The sequence below is a fragment of the Apostichopus japonicus genome, chromosome 11 (genome assembly GCF_037975245.1).
Source record: "Apostichopus japonicus isolate 1M-3 chromosome 11, ASM3797524v1, whole genome shotgun sequence".
Classification (NCBI taxonomy): domain Eukaryota; kingdom Metazoa; phylum Echinodermata; class Holothuroidea; order Aspidochirotida; family Stichopodidae; genus Apostichopus; species Apostichopus japonicus.
Window position 1 is genome coordinate 10,970,111 of NC_092571.1, and position 23,177 is coordinate 10,993,287.

A 23,177-nucleotide genomic window follows, 5' to 3' on the forward strand; every position below is an offset into this window, starting at 1 on the left:
CATATCAGAATGACTGGTATTGAAACACAGGGTTCCTTCTCCATAGACAGGCAGAGTCGAAAAGCTCAGTAATAAAATGACTGAGAGAAAACGTTCCATGGCGAAATACACTCAATCAGTACAAATATTTTGACCTTGTGCCAAACCTCCCAACACTCTTTTCAGTTCCTGTATAAATGTTCCTTGATAAAGGTGGGAATCTTTACTGTGTAGATGAAATGATTGTTCTCATGTATAATGCATGAGTTTCGATTTGTGGATAATCTAAGCTGTTGAAAAGAAATTTCACTTTCAGTTTATCCCAGTATAAATTCAAACTATGTATGAACAGCATACGATTTATTTAAGTGCACATAAGTCCCATCACGCACTCACGTATCGTTTTCGAGATCTCTAGAGTAAGGCAGAATATGTCATCAAAACGGAACGAGCATTGCTGGATACGTGCGGCAAATGCCTACACTAGAATTACGACCTTACTGTTTTCGAACCTCTGGACTACGGAATGCCATACGTATCTAAAGTGTCCAAAGCAATATAATATAATATAAAAGTCTCCAGTGTAACTGCGCACTAAAACTTTGTATACAGTGAACATTTAGGACTATAAAGTCACACCATGTGGTCCAAATATCGAGCTTTTCTATTGGTATGTCGAAAACAAATTCAGCTTAACAATACCTTCTTGGCGTTACGTTGCATTAACTGAGAACATGCTTACCATTGTGACATTATTTTATTACAACAGTCTTCTGTTTTGTGAAGTAAACAATTTACAATATGTTAATACAGGACAATTACCGAAAGTTTTTCTTTTAACATCCCTACGTAAATTGAGTGGTCTCTCCCTGTCCAGAGGTGTTGAAAATATTCATATATTGACGAGTGGGCAAATAAGTTTACGTACGAAAGTATGTACAATATGCACATGCACTTAGTATATAGTTATCACACATGGGTTCTTTGACAGTGTAAATAAAGTACCATACTGCGTAACTTTTTTAACGGAGAATTGTAACACTTAATTACAATTACCAGGCTTGCTGCATAACAAGAATGAGTTTTGACCCTAGCCCAGGTTATAGTAAGCCTAGGCTAGGGGGTATCCCACGTGTAATCTTCCCTCTCACCTTTTAACTAAATTTCAAGATGGAATAGTAGAAAGAAGCCGCCAACGACATATCGTGAAATACAACCGCGTGTTGGACACATTGCAAAATATGTAGGAATCAGAAACATTTATAAGGCGAAACCTACAGTTTACCCCTTCAAACTCTTTAAGTGCGTCATAATCGAGGCAAATACCATGCTTCTACAAGTGATGTATGAACAAAGTAGATTTCATATACATCTTCTGTTTACAATGATTACTTCATCTACCTTCCTTAATGCTCATCCTATGAAATATTGATTCCCTTACGTCTTGACTAATTGGAGTAAGATGGCATATGCTAATGCTCTGTTTCAGAATTTGACTCCCGGAAGTTTCGGGTAGATGATACGGATGAAGGATCTTGCCCTTGGTGTTGGTTACGGGTTAGTCTTCGATGGTTATACATTACACAGATTCGACCATTAAAAAATAGACGATAAATGTACCAAATGGTTTCTGTCGATTTATTCACTTCTTTTCTCAAATTAATCACGGCGATGAAAATAATGATTATGAGACTCTTTACACTCGAATGCCTGTCGGTATCTAAAAGGAGCGTAAAATATTAAAAATATTCCTTAGTATTGTATGTCGTAACTTCAATGTCCTCGTGCCAATTCTATTCTCTTCCTTTTAATGATAGATTTGAATTGCCTCATCTCCAGTTTCATCTACCACTCACGTTTCTACACTGATTCAACCGCTAACTTCGTGTTATATGATAGAGATATTTTTGATGAAAAACAACAAAGGTAAATCTTGCTTTGTTTGGGAGATATCCTACTAGCCTGGTGGGTCACGCTTTAAACTCAAGTTTTAAACTCTGTCAATATGAAGACTGCTCGTACAAAAGTCAATTTAAAGCGGATTTTCAGCATAAGAAATCCGAGGACAGCTCATAAAATGCTATATTCTGTGTTACGTTATTAATTTTTTTTATAGCATGCATTGTTATTACACACAATATGTATGTTTAAATTAACTGTTACTTTAAAGTTGAAAATTGTGCTACAAACATTAAAATGATCTTAAGTCCATTACGTGAATGCATTGAGAAAGGCATGTGTCATAGTAAGTGATTAAATACAGTCGTGTATAATTAGAACCTATCTGACAGATTATACTCCATATGTTACATATCTATATCGTTACCGTAATAAGACCATGCTAGAATATTGCTTCTTTAAAGTTTCAATTAAGATTCTACTGATAAGTTGGGTGTATAAGTATAGTGGTTTCCTAATTTACATAACAAAACGATAGCTACCAAAAGACATGGTGTGCGTATATATGTTTAGTTTTAATACCCTAGCTATTGCTGTCATCATATGCTACACACACTCAGGCTGAGTTACATTATTGTCCAGGAAAGACAAGCACCCTGCCCGGCTATATCCCTCATATTATTTTAATGTATATATTTTAGAGACCCAAGGATAAGGAAGCCTTACAGTACCTTATTTGAGACCCTTTTAATGTTAGATCGTTGACGACATATTGAATGTGCTATGTAGTTCTTCCTTGTTTCATTTTTAACCATTGCATATATCTCCATGACATTACTTTCAAGTGCTAAGCTCGTCTTAAAACGATGGGAAAGTTGAATGGAGGTCGTTTACTTCACGCCAAGTGAATAACTAATTGTAAATTTTGAATGTATTATAAAGTACTTCCTTGTTTCATTTTCTACCATTGTATATTTCTCCGTAACAATTAGTTTAGAACACTAAGCACATATTGGTAAGGATGGGGACGCCGAATAGATCCCGTGTACTTCACGTCGTGTAAACATCTAATTACATTAAAAATGTCACCTGACGATTGCCAGTGCTTCTATCACAACTATACGATTCATTACTTAGTGGCAACTCTTCGTATTAGTAGCACAATTGGTCCTTCCTTTCGCGTCTTGTTACAGTAACACTTCTGATGGAGAACATAAATTAAGTAGAATACGTATTACCAGAAAATGTAAATGAATGCATGAGTATATGTATCTTAGATCATCCTGCAAATAGGAACTCGCGAAGAAGCCTCATTGGCTTATCAAAGCCGCAAGCTGACCGAAGTCAGTCTCTTAGATTCATAGTTAACGTCCATGATTATGAATTGTCAACAACTCTCTAACTGACCGCTGACCTAACTAATGTGTCTCGTTACGATTAGAGATATGCAACAACAACAAAAAAGCGTTTGTCTGTGTGCAAAGTATAGCAGGGACGTCAAAGATATAGAATACCGTAATATGCGAGAATATTTCAAAGTTCGCTCGCCGAAATTCAACAGTGTCAACACACTGTGAGTAACCATAAATGAATGGAACATTCGCGTTAAGCTCCCTGGTTTATTGAAAGGTTGCATCTGGGAGAGATATTTTTCTTTAATCTAATAGCTTAGTTTAGAGACCAAAGGATCAGGAAGCCTTACAGTAGCTTATTTGGACCCTATCCGTGTTAGATCGTGGATGACACCGGCTTATTTCAAGTCTTCTCTTTTCGATAAGTGTTCTGAGGATACGAGGCAGGGGTGTGAATTTGTCCCCGTTACCTGCTCCCGGGACCGCCATTTACCGTCCCCATGCGACAGATGAGAGTGTATGCCCCAGCATCTGACCACTTTCTTAAATTACTCGACCTTACTGCAGTGTAGTCATGATGAACAAAGTTGTTTCGAAAACAAGTGAAGAACAGAAACAAACCCCTTTACCCAAGTTCACAAACCAGAAATACCAAATCCACGGAAGACTCCGCCCATCACCACTGCACTGCAGAAATGTTTGAATAGGTCAAGAGAATCTTGCTCCTGGCGGAATTTTGAACCTGCAACCTAACGGTTGTTGAAGCGAACACTCTCACCGATACAAGATAATCATAAACCAAGCTTTTGACATGAAATTATTGTTGTATTGTATTTTAAAGTTTCTAAGGGAAGGAAGTCTGAAGAGCTGCTTTCCTCGCTCAGCTGGATGACATGAGAGCTCCACATCGATGATGTGATATGCATGACGTAAGCCTCATTGCGTGTGCAATCCGTCTACCTTGTCTGCAGTTACATTGCCGAGCAGAGGAATAATTAGATAGTAAACTTCCTTTCCAAGTTACGATTAAAGGGGAATACACAAGATTTATCGATATGTGACATTCTGATAGCACCTTTATTGGCCATTGAATAACATTACAGCATATATACTTTTACCCTGGTCCACAACAATGATATTACGAACCATGAGATCAGACTAACCTAATAATCAAGTAGATGTCCAATTCATATTGCATTACATTAGTGGAACACGATGTAAGGGATGTCGAAATGAAAGTATCAGAGCTGTAATGTGTCAACCTCGCGTCCGAATAAGCTAGGTCTGAGTCGAGTCCGAGTCTGGTAAATAATTAACGTAATTCAATACATTGTTTAATGAGTTACAGGCATGCCGGATTGGGGCAATGCAAACTAGGGTAACATTTTGAGCAGAGATATAGCCTGTGAAGAAATGAAAACTGTTTTTAACATTGCATTACAAATATTATCGTGAGTCAATACTCAGTTTGGTTGACACTGATTATACCAGCCACTCTTCTTTTAAATCAGTAGGAGTTTAAACTCTGCGTGGTCAATATAAAGACTGCTCCTACTAAAGTCAATTTTAAGCGGATTTTCAACATAATAAAACCGAGGACAGCTCATAAAATGCTATATTCTGTGTTACATTATTCCTTTTTTTATATCATGCATTGTCATTACACAACAGTATGTTTGTTTAAAATAACTATTACTTTAAAGTTCAAATTGTACTACAAGCATTAAATTGATCTTAAGTCCATTAAGTGAGTGCATTGAGAGAGGTATGCGTCATAGTAAGTGATTTAATACAATCGAATCTAATTAAAACCTAACTGACAGAGCATTATCAGATGATAATAAAAATACTTTACGACATATGCTAAACATCACTGATTGGAATATGTTTAAAGATTATTCAAACGATATAAATTAGTATACGGGGGTAGTATCATGCTATATTAAGTTTAATAGCGACTTCTGTGTTCCCGAGAAAGAAACACCCGTAGTACAGATGATGAGGCGACTTCCAGCAGATGACGTCAAAAAACAGTTACAAAAATAATGAAACAAGCAATATAAGCAGGTGACAGAACTAAGCGAAACAAACTTCAAAGGGATATCAACAAACGAGTCCATACCAACAGAAACAACGTTTTGGAGACATTGATAAAAAATCCAATACCCTTTGGGACCTACTGAGAACAAAACGCAATCCGGAAAAACGAACAATATTATAGATAAAGAATGAGGAAATAAATTAAGTGAACATTTTGGACGATTCAATAATGCTGTTATATAAGATAAAGAATTAAGTTTGCCAAATAGTAAAGGGGAAGTGAATATAATTCAACAAAGCCATGTTGAGAAAGTCAAGAAAGGCGTTGCATGTGGGTTTGATTATCTACCATGGTGGATTTGTAAGCTTTGTAGCAATGAATTATCATCTACTTTTACATTAATTTTTAATGAATGTCTATCTAAATCTACAATACCATGTACTTGGAAAAACGCAATCAACTTCCCCTATTCCGAAGAGAAAGAATCCGATATCAGAGATTGATTATAGACCAATCGACTTGGCCAGCATAAGCTTCAATAGTATGCAAAAACTAATTACACCATTTATAACACGTTCCATCGAATTATACGGTGAAAAGTGCCAATTTGCTCATAGGAAAGGTTTTCTTGTACAGATGCTATACTTACTTTGCCACATAACGTGGTTTTGGGGTTAAATGTAAATGACACAACTATAGTAAAGGTCTTATTTCTAGATTTCTCAAGTGCTTTTAACACCGTTCTCCCTAATTACTTAAAACATGACCTTTGTAAGTTCACCAACGAGCAATGGTTGACACACTGGATATATGATTTCATGAAAGGTTGGTCAAGGCAAATTCAGTTAACCAATGGATTATCTGAACCATCAGATATTAAAGTTGGCGTTCCCCAAGGAAGCCCTTTATCTGCACTCTTATTTACTATATATATATATATATACAGACGAAATACGATCTAGATCAAATTGTAATGTTTTAATATGCAGACGATACTGCTATTTCAGGTATTATAACAAAACATACGCATATGACCAATTCAATTATCAAAAATTGTTTCAAGTACAGTTGCACTATTTGATAGAAAAAATTGTTACTAAATTCGAAGAAATACAACAAAAAAATGGTATTTGCTAATGTCAATATAAAGAATAAAGGTCTGCTAACATCAAAGATGACAAAACTTGTAATTCATGAAACAAAAGAAGAGCACACATCCCAAACTGTATATCTAGGACTTTGCACAGATGATAAATACAATTTTACAAATCATATTTCCAGAATTCTAAAAAGACTTTAATTTTATATTACTCCGTACTTGGCTAGAGAGGTAAGGGATAAGGTTTTCACTGCCAATAACTATATTGCCACATTTTGTTTACGCTGTTCCTGCTTGGTATCACTTCCTGCTTGGTACCACTACACAATGAATTGACATCTCTGTTAAAAACGACTAACTATAATCTAAGAAACAAGTCAATAACTCCCAAATACAGAATTTGTGCTTACAAAAATGTATTTGTACACCAAGCTGCAATATATATTCAAAATGACAAAGTTAAACATTTATTGTTATTTTAATATTCAGTACATGTGTTTAAATATTTAATTTTCTATACTAATATTCATATTTTAATTTACGTGACGATTATGTGACGATTATGTGACGATTTTATGATGACGATAAAGCTGTTCGGCTATGATGTAGGATATAACCTTATTATGTTTTTACTGACAGAAACACTCCTCTAATTGTTGTGCAATACATTAAAATCGACATGAATAACGCTTTCATATAGATTTTCAATGACCTTACTTTCTGTTCTTCTTGCTTCTCCGTTTCGTCTTTTTGTGTACAAAAAAATAAATAACTATCAGAGTAACCATAACTAATAGGCCTGCAATAACGGTTGTCACTGTGAAGTCAGTGGTTGAGTTACGCTTTTGCTGAATGGTTATAGTCTTAGTTATATTATTTGATCCTGTGGTGACTCTGCATTTGATCGAATATTGATCTTCTACCTGTGTTTCATTTTGAAAGCTAATGGTAAGTTGCATCGATTCATATCCGTTAGATGAGTGAGACACGTTGGCATTGGAAATGATATTTCGGCTTTCAGATAAATCCCATGCGATTGATGCTTGGATTCGAGGAAATATAATTCATGTTAGAGTTATGTTTCCTCCTTCCATAACATTTACAGTCTGATGCTCTACCGTTACTTGTAAATCTTCGTATACGGTAATATTTGGATTAGCGATGCAGTAGTCCTTGTCACTGCTACTCGTATTACACACTAATCTGCTGTTGTTATAAAGTGTAGATATATTGTGTATACGTCTCAACACTACGTTCTCGTTAGTATTTACACATTTGGGCTGCACGGTAATATTTTTATTTTCAATTGCAATGTATATGACAATAGCAATATCTTTAGGACAGTATAAATCAAAGTTCTCTCCTGCAAAAACAATGCCGTCAAATACATTTAAAAGAACACATCCATTCAACGGACGGTTCACCACTTGAAAACGTGCTCGTAGTTCATAGTTCCAAAACACCGATTTAATAAGACTATACCAAGGGAATTGCCAAATACATGTATATATATATATATATATATATATATATATATATATAGCTGAATCCGATGTTTTAAGATCTATAATCAATAACTTATACTCTTCCTTGGAGGATAAAACTTAATAGCGTTCGTTGCGTGCACTTAGGTTTCTTCTTTGGGGTAACAACTGAGTGTGTGGATCTCGCCCTTTCAGTATCTCAACACTCTGGGCCCCATCAGTAGGATTGCATGTCAGAACAACGGAATCACCAGTGTTAACAAAGAAAGATTGTTTGCTTTCAGAATAACTGTTAACACAGGGTTCCTTCTGCTTAGACAGACAGAATCGACAAGCTCAGTAATAAATTGACCGAGAAAAAACGTTCCGTGGCGAAATACACTCAATCAGTACAAAACAATTACACATATTTTGACCTTGCGCCAAACCTTCCAACACCTTTTTCAGTTCCTGCATAAATTTTCGTTCATAAACTTGGAATCTTCACTGTGTAGAGGACATGATTGTTCTCATTTAAAAATGTCATGAGAGTTTCGATTTGTGGATATTCTAACTTTTAAAAAGAAATTTTATTTCCAGTTTATCCTAGTAAAAATTCAAGCTATGTATAAACAGAAAGCATTACAGCATACGACTTAGATAAGTACACACACGTTCCGCACGCACACAAGTATCATTTTCGAAGTCTCTGGTGTAAGGCAAAATATGTCACCAAAACAGAACTAGGATTGTTCGATACATGCGGAAAAGCGGTTTCGAACCTATGGACTACGGAATGACATTTAATAACGTTTAAAAACTGTCCAAAGCAATATACTATAATATAATAAATAAGTCTCCATTGTAACTGCGCACTTCAACTTTGTACAGTGAACATTTAGTACTATACGGTCACGCCATGTGGTCAAAATATCGAACTTTTCTATTGGTATGTCGATACAAAATTCAGCCTGTCAATTCCTTCTTTGGAGTTACTCTGTATCATCTAACACCATGCTTACCATTGTGACATTATATCGTTGCAACAGTCTTCTGTTTCAGATGATGTTAATACAATACCATTACCTAAAGTTTTTCATTTAACATCCCTTCGTAATTTGAGTGGTTTCGCCCTGCCTTAAAATAATCATATATTGACGAGTGGGCAAATAACTTTACGTACGAAAGTATGTACAATATGCACATGCACTTACGACTTCCTAACTAGTAAATAGTTATCACACATAAGTTCTTTGACAGTGAAAATAAACTACCATACAGCGTAACTTTCTTTTACGGAGAATTGTAACACTTATCTACAATTATCAGTTTTGCTGCATAACAAGAATGAGGTATGACACTAAGCCCAGGTTAAAGTAAGCCTAGTCTAGGGATATCCCACGTGTAATCTTCCCTCTCACCTTCAACTAACTTTCAAGATGGAATAGTAGAAAGAAGGCGCCAACTACAGATCAGTGGTATACAACCGCGTGTTGGACACATTGCAAAATATGTAGGAATCAGAAACATTTATAAGGCGAAACCTACAGTTTACCGCTTCAAACTCTTAAGTGCGTCATAATCGAGGCAAGTACCATGCTTCTACAAGTGATGTATGAACAAAGTAAATGTCATATACATCTTCTGTTTACATTGATTACTTCATCTACCTTCCTTAATGCTCATCCTATGAAATATTGATTCCCTTACGTCTTGTCTTGTCTAATTGGAGTAAGATGGCATATGCTAATGCTCTATTTCAGAATTTGACTCCCGGAAGTTTCGGGTAGATGATACGGATGAAGGATCTTGCCCTTGGTGTTGGTTACGGGTTAGTCTTCGATGGTTATACATTACACAGATTCGACCACTCAAAAATAGACGATAAATGTACCAACTGGTTTCTGTCGATTTATTCACTTCTTTTCTCAAATTAATCACGGCGATGAAAATAATGATTATGAGACTCTTTACATTCGAATGCCTGTCGGTATCTAAAAGGAGCGTAAAATATTAAAAATATTCCTTAGTATTGTAAGTCGTGACTTCAATGTCCTCGTGCCACTTCTTTTCTCTTCCTTTTAATGATAGATTTGAATTGCCTCATCACCAGTTTCATCTACCACTCACGTTTCTACACTGAGTCAACCGCAAATTTCGGGGTACATGATAGAGATATTTTTGATGAAAAAATACAAACAAAGGTAAATTTTGCTTTGTTTGGGAGATATCCTTCTAGCCTGGTGGCTCACGCTTTAAACTCAAGTTTTAAACTCTGCGGGGTCAATATGAAGACTGCTCCTACAAAAGTCAATTTAAAGCGGATTTTCAACATAATAAAACCGAGGGCAGCTCATAAAATGCTATATTCTGTGTAACGTTATTAATTTTTTTATAGCATGCATTGTGATTACACACAATATGTATGTTTAAATTTAATGTTACTTTAAAGTTGAAAATTGTGCTACAAACATTAAAATGGTCTTAAGTTCATTAAGTGAGTGCATTGAGAGAGGTATGTGTCATAGTAAGTGATTAAATACAGTCGTGTATAATTAAAACCTAACTGACAGATTATACTCCATATGTTACATATCTATATCGTTACTACAGTAATAAGACCATGCTAGAATATTGCTTCTTTAAAGTTTCAATTAAGATTCTACTGATAAGTTGGGTGTATAAGTATAGTGGTTTCCTCATTTACATAACAAAAACGATAGTTACCAATGGACATGGTGTGCATATATCCGTATAGTTTTAATACCGAAAGACGAGCACCCTGCCCGGCTATATCCCTCATATTATTTAAAGTATCTAGTTTAGAGACCCAAGGATAAGGAATCCTTACAGTAGCTTATTTGAGACCCTTTCAATGTTAGATCGTGGACAAAATATTGAATATGCTATGTAGTTCTTCCTTGTTTCATTTTAAACCTTTGCATATATCTCCACGATATTTCATTTCAAATGCTAAGCACGTCTTTAAGCGATGGGAAAGTTGAATGGAGGTCGTGTTCTTCACGTCAAGTGAATATCTAATTATACATTTGTATGTGTACTATAATGTATAATGTATTGTATATGTATTATAAAGTGCTTCCTTGTTTCATTTTTTACCATTTGTATATATCTCCCTGACAATTATTTTAGAATGCTAAGCACATATTCGTAAGGATGGGGACGCCGAATGGATCCCGTGTATTTCACGTAGAGTAAACATCTAATTAACTTAAAATGCCACCTGACGATTGCCAGTGCTTCTATCATAACTGTACGATTCATTACTTAGTGGCAACCCTTCGTATTAGTAGCACCATTGGTCCTTCCTTTTGCGTCTTGTTACAGTAATACTTCTGATAGAGAACATAAATTAAGTAGCATACGTAATACCAGAAGATGTATATGAATGTATGAATGTATGTATTTTAGATCCTCCTGAAAGTAGGAACTCGCGAAGAAGCCTCATCAATTGGCTTATCAAAGCCGCAAGCTGACCGAAGTCGGTCTCTTAGATTCATATTTAACGTCCATGATTATAAATAGTCAACAACACTGTAAAAAGACGACATACATTAATCTTGGAGTAACTCGAACCGGAGACCTTATGATTGGAAGGCACCGGCGTTAACCACTGAGCTAACTAATGCATATCGTTACGATTACGCGTACTGCAACAACAAAAAACGTTTGTCTGTGTGCAAAGTATAGCATAAACGTAAAAGATCTAGAATACCCTAATATGCGAGAATATTCCAACATTGCATCCAACGCAAGCCGAAATTTAACAGTTTCAACACAGTGTGAGTAATCATAAATAAATGAACGTTAATGTTAAGCTCCCATTTTTATTAATAGGTTGCATCTTGGAGAGATTTGTTCTTTAATCTCTAAAATCTAGTTTAGAGACAAAGGATCAGGGAGCCTTACAATAGCTTAAGTGAGACCCTATCCGTGATAGATCGTCACTGAATGAACACCGGCTAATTTTAAGTCTTCTCTTTTCGATAAGTGTCCAGAGGATAACGAGGCAGGGTGTGAATTTACTCCCGTTTCTGCTCCCGGGACCGTCATTTAACGTCCTCATCCGACGAACGAGAGTGTATGCCTAGAATCTGATCACTTTCTTAAATTGCTAGACCTTACTGCAGTGCAGTCATGATGAACAAAGTTGTTTCGAAACCAAGTGAAGAACGGAAACATAACCCTTTTCCCAAGTTCACAAACCAGAAATACCAAATCCACGGAAGACTCCGCACATCACCACTGCCTGCAGCAATGTTTGAATAGGTGAAGAGAACCTGGCTCCCGGCGGAATTTTGATCCTGTAACCTAACGATCTGAACCAAGCCTTTGACTTGTATATAGCATAGAGGTGGATGAAGGATTTCATAAAGGAGAGAGTAATGCTCCAGTGTTGTTGAAGCATACCTCCTTAAGGGGATGTATGTGTCCTTCCCCCCATTCTGAGGCTTATATAAAAAGGTTACAACTTATGAGTTCATATCAATGATGACGAGAGAGCTGTTCGGCGATGATGTAGGATATAATCTTATTATGCTTTTACTAACAGAGGCACTACTCTAATTGTTGTGCGATACATTCAAATCGACATGAATTACGCTTTCATATAGATTTTATATTCAAAGAATAGAAAATTTTTATGAGAGAAGACTTCTTCCTTCTCCGTTTCGTCTTTTTATGTACAAAAAATAAATAACTATCAGAGTGACCATAACTAATAGACCTACAATAACGGTTGTCACTGTGAAGTCAGTGGTTAAGTTACGCTTTTGCTGAATGGTTATCGCCTTAGTGATATTATTTGATCCTGCGATTACTCGGCATTTTATCGAATATTGATCTTTCAATTTCGTTTCATTTTGAAAGCTGATGGTAAGAATTATCGACTCATATCCGTTAGATGAATGAGACAAGTTGGCATTGGAAATGATATTTCGGCTTTCAGATAAATCCCTTTCGATTGATGCTTGTATTCGAGGAAAGCTACTGCATGGTAGATTTAAGTTCTCTCCTTCAATAACATTTACAGTCCGAGGCTCTACCGTTACTTGTAAATCTTCGTAAACAGTAATATTTGGAGTTGAGATGCAGTAGTCCTTGTCACTGTCATTCTTATGACAACACTAATCTGCTGTTATTATACAGTGTAGATACATAGTGTATACGTCTCAGCACTATGTTCTCGTTAGTATCTATACATATACACGCAAAAAAATGGAGTGTTGAATTTGAACACTTTCCAGGTGTAACCGTTCACCCTACACCTGAAGGGTTACTCTGACCCTGAGTAGGGTTACATAATTCATGTAGCGTGTATTTTTTACACCTGCAGAAAGTGTACTTTCAGTTCGAGCATTCCGATTGGTCAAACCTCCCATCAGCTGGATTCTTAGTGCAAGTTCAGGGTTTAAACCACTGACAACATTTATCGTTACTAAATGTACTATAGTAACCACGGCCATATATACGTGCAAGCCACATAACGTTACGTACTCAGTGTGCGATAACGAGCTACAATGGCATGGAAAATGACGTTATAGGAGACTGGGACCTGGAAGAATTGATTGAAAAATTCGGAGGTATGTTTTGATATTATGTAAGTGAACGTGAAAAGAACGAGATATGCTTATAGAGACCCACGACTAAGTTGGGTAGACGAATGCATTTGAATCGCTTGCGTTACGTAGACCTAACGTTAAAGTCATACGATAAGTTAATATAATAGGCTAGGTTCTATTTGTCATAGTCCACTGATAATTGTCAACGAATCTGTGTAACCTACATACAAGTAAAATTAAACGGAATTGCCTACGGACGGACGGAGAGGACTTTGATCTAGGCCTTTTATGTAACCTAGTGCATTCTATTCCTTTTGGGCGTTAACCGTAACTTCGTATACCCTGCGAGTCACTTTTTTAAGTAGTAGTAGTACTAGTAGGATATACTTAAGCTATTTCAAGGCAATGCATTTTTAATAGCATCGGGCATGGGCCTATAGTTACGCTGGTACTATGTAACATACATATGTAAACATATATTCATGTAATGCAATATATAATTACTACTAATTGCCATTTTAGCTTGTAAGTTGTGGCAAGTAGGCCGGAGCTGATGTGGATCGGTGATACTTTTAGACCTAGGCCCAACTATAATTTAGCGATATTATGGAAGTGATCTAGCTGTTATAGTTCATAGCCATCTACACAATTGCATACAATGGGAGTGAGCATTGTTTTAAGCATTGTTAACATGATGCATTGGTTGTAAAAGTTGCCTACATTGTCTGATGAAAGTTTAATGCAAGTTCCTGTTTGACAAGGAATCACTATAGGCCATCTGGCTTTCTAGTTTCAAACGTGCTTGAAGAAGACAAACCACAACTAATTAAATTGTGTGCATTTTCTTTAGGAATGTCAATGTTTTGTGAGGGGTACATGTAAATAACTGCTTATGCTCCAAGAAGGTTTTATCACAACTTCATTATGATGGGAATTTTCTTTTCTTTTCTTTGTTACTTAGGTAGCATCAACTTGGAATTCTATTTGCAAAAGATTTTAGAAAGACCTCAGCAATATGTGTTACTTCTTGGAGGAAGCAAAATACATCCTCAGCAGTCATTTGTGATCATCGAGGGACATGCCCTACCCCAGAGGACATTTATGAAGCCATTGATGTTGCTTCAAATGATTCTACGCGTTAAATCTGAATTATACCAAATTGCAAGTTTCGGTGCCTGGGAATTTTTCCAAAAAGTTGTCTACCAGTTGCCTGGTGGTGTGAAGCGCAACCAGATTCGATATTGTTATGCTTACCGTGCCAACAAAAAAGACAAAGTAACTGCAGTTTAGCAGTTGTCATAGACAGCACTCCACGTTTCCTCATCTCACGGATCAGAATGTATGTAAAGTTGTTGCTTATTTGGAATTGTCTTTGGGAAGAGTTGTTTCTTTGTGTTTAATTTGGAATACAAAGGGCACGAGCCAACAACAAAGGCAAAGTAACTGCAGTGTAGCAGTCATCAGAGACAGCACTCTACGTTTTCTCATCCCACGGATCAGCATATATCTAAAGTTGTTGCCTATTTGAAATTGACTTTGGGAAGAGTTGTTTCTTGTGTTAAATCTTGAATACCAAAAGGCATTTGCCAACAACAAATACATAGTCACTGTAGTGTAGCAGTCATCATACACAGCACTCCATGTTTTCTCATCCCATGGATCAGAATTTCTCTAAACTTGTTGCATATTTGAAATTGACTTTGGGAAGAATTGTTTCTTTGTGTTTAATCTGGAATACCAAAAGGCATGCGCAAACAATAAAGACCAAGTAACTGAACTGTAGCAATTGAAAATGTTGGCACTTTTAAGTTGACTTCATTCCACAATACAGTACTTTTATAGCCTAAATTGTTTATTTTACATTTAATGGGATATAATATATGGACCTCTGGAATAGGAAGGTAGTAGGGTGTTTAATTGCTGAAAATCGCACATTCTGAATTGTTTGTGTTGTCATTGCTTTTTGCTCTCTCTTAAATGTACCTCTCTGCTGTGAGCGATTCAAACATGCATCCATATATTGTTTACCTAATTACTAGGTAATAATTAACCTGAAACCTGTATAAAATATTTACTAAATGGGTGCTATGTAAACTTCTCTGGCAAAATTTTACATAACAGTGTTGTATTTGCGTTACATAATAAACATGTAAAACTGTACAAACCAGCAGTTAAGTAATTTTTACTTAAATGTTTAAGTGTTCTTATTTCACATGCAAGTTAAGTATAATTTTACTTAACCTGTGTATCACGTTTTTTGAGTGTAAGTGTTATATTTATGGGATTTGGGGTTTGCAATTTCACCTGCAATTGTCAATTGAACATCAGTAAGGTGTTGGCTATATTCGACACGCAAAAAGTGTAAGAATAGCCAGACATGTGGTGTTACTACAGCTCTCCCATCAACTGAGTAATAAACACCTTTGAAGAGCTAAATTTAGGGGATTGGGTGTGACAATGACACCTGCAAGTGTTGATAAATTTAACACCAGCGAGGTGTTAGATTTTCAACACTCGGAAAGGGTAAAATTAGCAAGGAGGGTGTTGTCCCTGTACGAGCTAGGCTGAAGTGTTTGATATAACACTTATCGATTACTTTTCAACACTTCATTTTTTTGAGTGTAGGCTGCACAGTGATATTTTCATTTTCATTTACAATATATATGTCAATAGCAATGTCATTAGGACAGTATAAAGCAAAGTTCTCTCCTGCAAAAAAGATGCCGTCAAATCCATTTAATAGGACACATTCTTTCACCTCACGGTTCACCACTTGAAGACGTGCGTGTAGTTCATACTTCCAAAACACCGATTTAATAAGACTAAACCAAGGGAAATGCCAAGTACATGTATATATATATATAGGTGAATCCGATGTATTAAGATCTAGAATCAATAACTTATACTCTTCCTTGGAGGATAAAACTTGATAGCGTTCGTCGATCGCACCTAGGTTACCACCTTGAGGTAACAACTGAGTATTATGGATCTTGCCCTTTCAGTATCTTTATATTCTTAGCCCCTTCAGGAAGATTGTATTTCAGAACAACGGTATCAGCGGTGTATGCAAAGAATATTCGTTCCGTATCAGAATATGTAGTATTGAACGTCATTCCCCCTCCGTTAACAGATCAAGCATCCAGTTTAGTAACACAAAGCAGGTGCGTATCCAGGGCGGGGGCGTTGGGGGCGCGCGCCCCCCGGGTAAGAAAAAGAGGAGAGAAAAAAAAGAGAAGAAAAAAGGAAAAAAGAGGGGAAAAAAGAGGAGGAGGAGAGGAAGGAAGGGAAAAGAAAAAGAAGAAAGAGAGAAAAAGGAGAAAAGGAGGGAGTAAAAGAAAAACGCGAAGACACCGGGGAGAGAAAGAGGAACAGTGACATCATTACAGCGCTGAAGGGTAGCCAGTGACGGATCAATGATTTCGTAAAAGTGTGACTCACCCTACCCCTTACACCGACAACTCCATTTTTTGACGTTTCCATTTTCCTCTCTCACTAATGATCTATATATGTACTATATATGGTCTATCATAACGCGTGTGTAGAATTGTGCTATGAAACCAACTGTGGCTGGTCTCAAACTCGACCGTGCCGTCGGGGAACATGACGCATTTTGGGATGGGGGCGACCGCCCGCCCCCCCCCCATTCAGCATTTTTTTAAATGATATCGCTAAGTAATTTCAAAATAGAAAGTGCTTAGAGGCAACTTACAAGGCCTGGGAAGTGTCATTTCCAGCGATCTGGGAGACATTTTCGGCCAAAATTTGCTTGTACGCTTCGCGCTAACAAATGGTCCTGGGTAGTGCCATTTCCAGCGATCTGGGAGGCATTTTCGGCCAAAATTTTCTTGTACGCTTCGCGCCAACCTATGGTGGCGCTACGCTTAGATAATTTGCCTACAGGCTTCGCCCCTCCCTTGGCAAATTCCTCGCTACGCGCCTGTTCGAATTTGTAACGCAAACAGCAGATATCACATCATATCAGTGAGCATGAAAATGGCGTTCTAGGATGAAAAGCCTCAAAACTGTCCGACTTGCCTGAAAAAATAACCAAAAATTTTCGCGCGAGAAGCGCGCGTTCAACGTGTTCATGTCAATATCATATAAGCAAGCATAGGTTATTACATCGCATGCCATCATGTACCGTACGGTCCGTTAAAATTGCGCAGTATTTCGCGGGATGCTAATGTAAACAACGACATGTCTCATGTAGATGTATAAAAAGCATGGAGGTCCAATTATGTCAAAACTCTCTTTTACATTAGTAATGGCGAATTAGGGGCTGCACCCCCGCCGCGCAGTGGCGGAGCGTCCATACGGTCGGGGGGTGGATGCCCCCCCCCCCCTGACGGACTCAAATGGACTGCTGGCGCCTTTTTCAGCTCTTTACCACTTTTTACTTATTCTAGATTATTAACTTTTTTATTGCGCTCTCATCTACTTATTGACATTTGTCACATTTTGTTGGTGTAATTTGGCGATGACACCTTATTCTTCGTTTATCTGCAAATTAGCCAGGCCCGGAAAGGGTCATTTCCGGCGATCTAGGGAGTATCTTTATTCAAAAATTTTCTGTACGCTACGCGCCAACCAGTGGTGGCGCTCCTCTTAGATAGTGTAGAAAGCGCTCCTACAGACCATTCTCGCCACTCCTGACCAATACCCCTAGCTCCGCCACTGCCGCCGCGCCTCCTACGCCTATGTGTGTAGTGTTCGGTTTCGGAAATATCTGCTATTTTTTCATTTCCTTCAACCAAGTTTTATAATAGCCGTTATAAGAGGTTTTAATGTTTGTACACCAATAAATTAACTGTGTCTGAATTTTCCAAAATTTCTGACCAACATTCTGCATCACACTTCCCTCTACTCGTGCAATTTTGACCGGTCTGTTAGGGGTTCAAGGAAGTTTTTCTATATTGGTTGTCCATAGATGAAATTTTGTACAACATTATGGGTATGTTTTGAAGTGAGTTTATTCACGAGAAATGTGAATTTTCAAATTCTGAACAAATATGGGGCTTGAAAAGTGGGACTGACGGGTATTGTGGGCCGCGACGTAGAATCACCTACAAAAGCAAAGACCCACAGGAGATGCCATCAGGTCGAACATGATGTGTGCCGGGTTGACAAACTTCAAAAAGGTAAGGATGGAAAAAAAAACTATTAGGAAATACCTGGTTCTCAGGCAAAAAGTGTACATCTGGTTGGTCATTTCAAGCCCGAGAAGTGCCGTTTCCGGTGATCTGGGGGGGTTTCAAAACAAGAAATTTTCTTGTACGCTGCGCGCCAACCGATGGTGGCGCTCCGCTTAGATAGTAATTCGCGCCCCCCGGGTTTGAAAATCCTGGATACGCGCCTGCAAAGCATACGAGAAAGTGCTCCATAACGAACTATATTCAATTCATATAAAAAAAACACATATTTTGACCTTGTGCCAAACATTCCAACACCCTTCTCAGTTGCTGCATAAATTTTCGTTGATAAACGTGGGAATCTTTACTGTGTAGATGAAATGATTGTTTTCATTTAGAATGCATAAATTTCGATTTGTGGATAGTCTAGCTGTTGAAAAGAAATTTCACTTTCAGTTTATCCCAGTATAAATTCAAGCTATGCATGAACAGCATACGATTTATATAAGTGCACGACCCCGCACGCACTGATGCACATTCACGTATCGTTTTCGAGATTTCTAGAGTAAGGCAGAATATGTCATCAAAACGGAACTAGCATTGTTGGATATATGCGGCAAATGCGTACACCAGTAATCCGACCTTAATGTTTTCGAACCTCTGGATTACGGAATGCCATAAAATGTCCAACGCAATATAATATAATATAAAAGTCTCCTGTGTAACTGCGCACTACAACTTTGTACAGTGACCATTTAGGAGTATGAAGTCACGCCATGTGTTCCAAATATCGAACTTTTCTATTGGTATGTCGAAAACAAATTCAGCTTATCAATACCTTCTCTGGCGTTACTCTTTATCAACTGACACCATGCTTACCAATGTGACAATTTATTATTACAACAGTCTTCTGTTTTGTGAAGCAAACATTTTAGACAGACAAGACCATAACCTAAAGTTTTTCGTTTAACATCCCTTCCTATGTTGAGTGGTTTCGCCCTATCCAGAGGTGTTGAAAATATTCATATATTGACGGGTAGGCAAATAAGTTTACGTACGAAAGTAGGTACAATATTTACATGATCTTACGACTTACTAACTAGTATACAGGCCCCCCCAAAAAATGGAGTGTTGAATTTGAACACTTTCCAGGTGTAACCGTTCACCCTACACCTGAAGGGTTACTCTGACCCTGAGTAGGGTTGCGTAATTTATGTAGCGTGTATTTTTTAACACCTGCAGAAAGTGTACTTTCAGTTCGAGCATTCCGATTGGTCAAACCTCCCGTCAGCTGTATTCTAAGTGCAGGTTAAGTGTTTAAACGGTACCACCGTACCGTGAACACCCATTTATCGTACCTAGCAATACTTGTACCAGTTTGTCGGCATTTATCGTTACTAAACGTACTATAGTAACCACGGCCATATATACGTTCATGCCACAAAACGTTACGTACTCAGTGTGCGATAACGAGCTACAATGGCATGAAAATAACGTTATAGGAGACTGGGGCCTGGAAGAATTGATTGAAAAATTCGAAGGTGTGTTTTGATATTATTTAAGTGAACGTGACAAGAACGAGATATGCTTAGAGACCCACGACTAAGCTGGGTGGACGAATGCATTTGAATCGCTTGCGTTACGTAGACCTAACGTTAAAGTCATACAATAAGTTAATATAATAGGCTAGCTGCTGTTTGTCATAGTCAACTCATAATTGTCAACGAATCAGTGTAGCCTATACATACAAATAAACATTAAATGGAATTGCCTACGGACGGACGGAGGACTTTGGTCTAGGCCTTTATTATAATCTAGTGCATTCTATTCCTTTTTGTGCGTTAACTGTAACTTCGTATACCCTGCGAGTCACTTTTTTAAGTAGTAGTACTACTACTACTACTATTACTACTACTACTACTACTAATAGGCCTAGTACTAGTAGGGTATACTTAGGCTATTTCAAGACAATGCATTTTAAATAGCATCGGGCATGGGCCTATATTTACGCTAGTACTATGTTTAATAAGGGATAAACATATATTCATGTAATGCAATATATAATTACCACTAATTGCCAATTCAGCTTGTAAGTTGTGGCAAGTAGGCCGGAGCTGATGTGGGTTGGTGATACTTTTAGACCTAGGCCCAACTATAATTTAGCTATATTATGGAAGTGATCTAGCTGTTATAATTCATAGCAATCTACACAATTGCATACAGTGGGAGTGAGCATTGTTTTAAGCATTGTTAACATGATGCATTGGTTGTAATAGTTGCCTACATTGTCTGATGAAAGTTTAATGCAAGTTCCTGTTTTGACAAGAATCACTGTAGGCCATCTGGCTTTCTAGATTCAAACGTACTCTAAGAAGTTAGAATCACAACTGATTAAATTGTGGGCATTTTCTTTAGGAATGTTCATGTTTTTTGAGGGGTACATGTAAATAACTGCTTATGCTCCAAGAAGGTTTTAACACAACTTCATTATGATGGGAATTTTCTTTTCTTTTCTTTGTTGTTACTTAGGAAGCATCAACTTGGAGTTCTATTTGCACAAGATTTCAGAAAGACCTCAGCAATATGTGTTACTTCTTGGAGGAAGCAAAATACACCCCAAGCAGTCATTTGTGATCATCCAGAGACATGCCCTACCCCAGAGGACATTTATGAAGATATTGATGTTTTCTTCAAATTATTCTACGTGTTAAATCTGAATTATACCAAATTGCAAGTCTCGGTGCCTGGGAACTTTTCCAAAAAGTTGTCTACAAGTTTCCTGGTGGTGTGAAACACAACCAGATTTAAGATTTTTATGCTCACCGTGCCGACAAAAAAGACAAAGTTACTGCAGTTTAGCAGTTGTCATAGACAGAACTCCATGGTTCCTCATCCCATGGATCAGAATGTATGTAAAGTTGTTGCTTATTTGAAATTGACTTTGGGAAGAGTTGTTTCTTTGTGTTTAATCTGGAATACCAAAAGGCATGTGCAAAAAAATATAGACCAAGTAACTGCACTGTAGCAATTGAAAATGTTGGCACTTTTAAGTTGACTTAATTCCACAAGACAATACTTTTATAGCCTAAATTGTTCGTTTTACATTTAATGGGATATAATAAATGGACCTCTGGAATAGGAAGGTAGTAGGGTGTTTAATTGCTGAAAGTCGCACATTCTGAATTGTTTGTGTTGTCATTGCTTTTTGCTGTCTCTTAAATGTAACTATCTGATGTGGGCGATTCAAACATGCATCCATATTGTTTACCTAATTACTAGGTAATAATTAACCTAAAACCTGTATAAAATATTTACTAAACTGGTGCGATGTAAACTTTTCTGGCAAATTTTTACATAACAGTATTGTATTTGCGTTACATAATAAACATGTAAAACTTTACAAACCAGCAATTAAATATACATCCAGAAGTATTAACGAGAGAGCACTATTGGGTGTTGAGAGTCCATTAAGTATCATCTTGACACAGATAACAAATAAACACTATATGGTGGTAATTCTACTCACTGAAGCAGAACTTTGACACCCAGAAGTCAAAAAATGAGCACTAAAGTGTTAATTATACTCCCTGAAGTGCAATTTTGACACCCAGAAGTGCTAACAAATGAACACTCTATGGTGTTAATTTTACTTATTGAAGTGTCATGTTGACACCCAGAAGTTCTAACAAATGAAGACTTTATGGTGTTAATTTTACTCCCTGTAGTGTACCTTCAACACCAGGAAGTGTTATTTTGACACTCAAAAAAAAGTTTAACATGTTTGGGTGTTGTTAAGGCAACACTCGCAAAGTGTTATATTATGTTACACTTCTGAAGTGTTAATTTAACCCGGTGGGTGTAATCCCTAATCCAAACAGGGTGGGGTGTTAAATTCAACACTTTACGATTCAAATTTAACACTTCATTCTTTTGAGTGTATAGTTATCACACATGAGAACGATGACCCTGCAAATAAAGTACCATACTGAGTAACTTTTTTAACTGAGAATTGTAACGCTTAATTACAATTACCATGCTTGCTGTGTAACAAGTTTGAGGTATGACAATAGCCCAGGTTATGGTAAGCCTAGGCTAGGGGTATCCCACGTGTTATCTTCAATCTCACCTTTTAACTATAGCTTTCAAGATGGAATAGTAGAAAGAAGCCGCCAATCACAGATCGTAGTATAAAACCGGGTGTTGGACACGTTGCAAAATATGTAGGAATCAGAAACATCTATAAGGCGAAACCTACAATTTACCGGTTCAAAGTCTTTATGATTGGTTCAGTTGTCATACATGTTTATGTTATATGAAAGAAGACAATAAAAGAAACACAATGGTGAAAAAAACTGTTCAAATTTCTTTTTCTGTTAAAGAAATGTTCAAGTGTAAAGTTTTATCAGATTGTGTAGAAACTGCTGAAATCTGACAAGCTGTGATGTCACATCCTCACATTCCTGAAAAGTTTTGGGTTTTTTCTATAAATATATTGTGAGATTTCATGACTTTCACCCAAAAGATATGTCAGGAGATCTCATATTTGTCAAAGTAAGTATTTGAGATTAAACATCTGAAGAATTTTTGATAATATTATTTTCAAATTTGTTAAAAAATGTAAATAATTTTGAAA

The 23,177-nt window shown here is 37.0% G+C and overlaps 1 protein-coding gene across 1 annotated transcript in view; it reads right to left on the reverse strand.

The window, feature by feature from the left end:
- Nucleotides 1-3,061: 3,061 nt before the first annotated feature.
- LOC139976112 (uncharacterized) overlaps nucleotides 3,062-23,177 on the reverse strand; it is a 32,226-nt gene continuing 12,110 nt past the window's right edge. The window contains exon 2 of the mRNA XM_071984552.1: nucleotides 3,062-3,079. The gene's annotated coding sequence lies outside the window, so the exon portion shown is untranslated. The remainder of the gene's footprint in view (nucleotides 3,080-23,177) is intronic.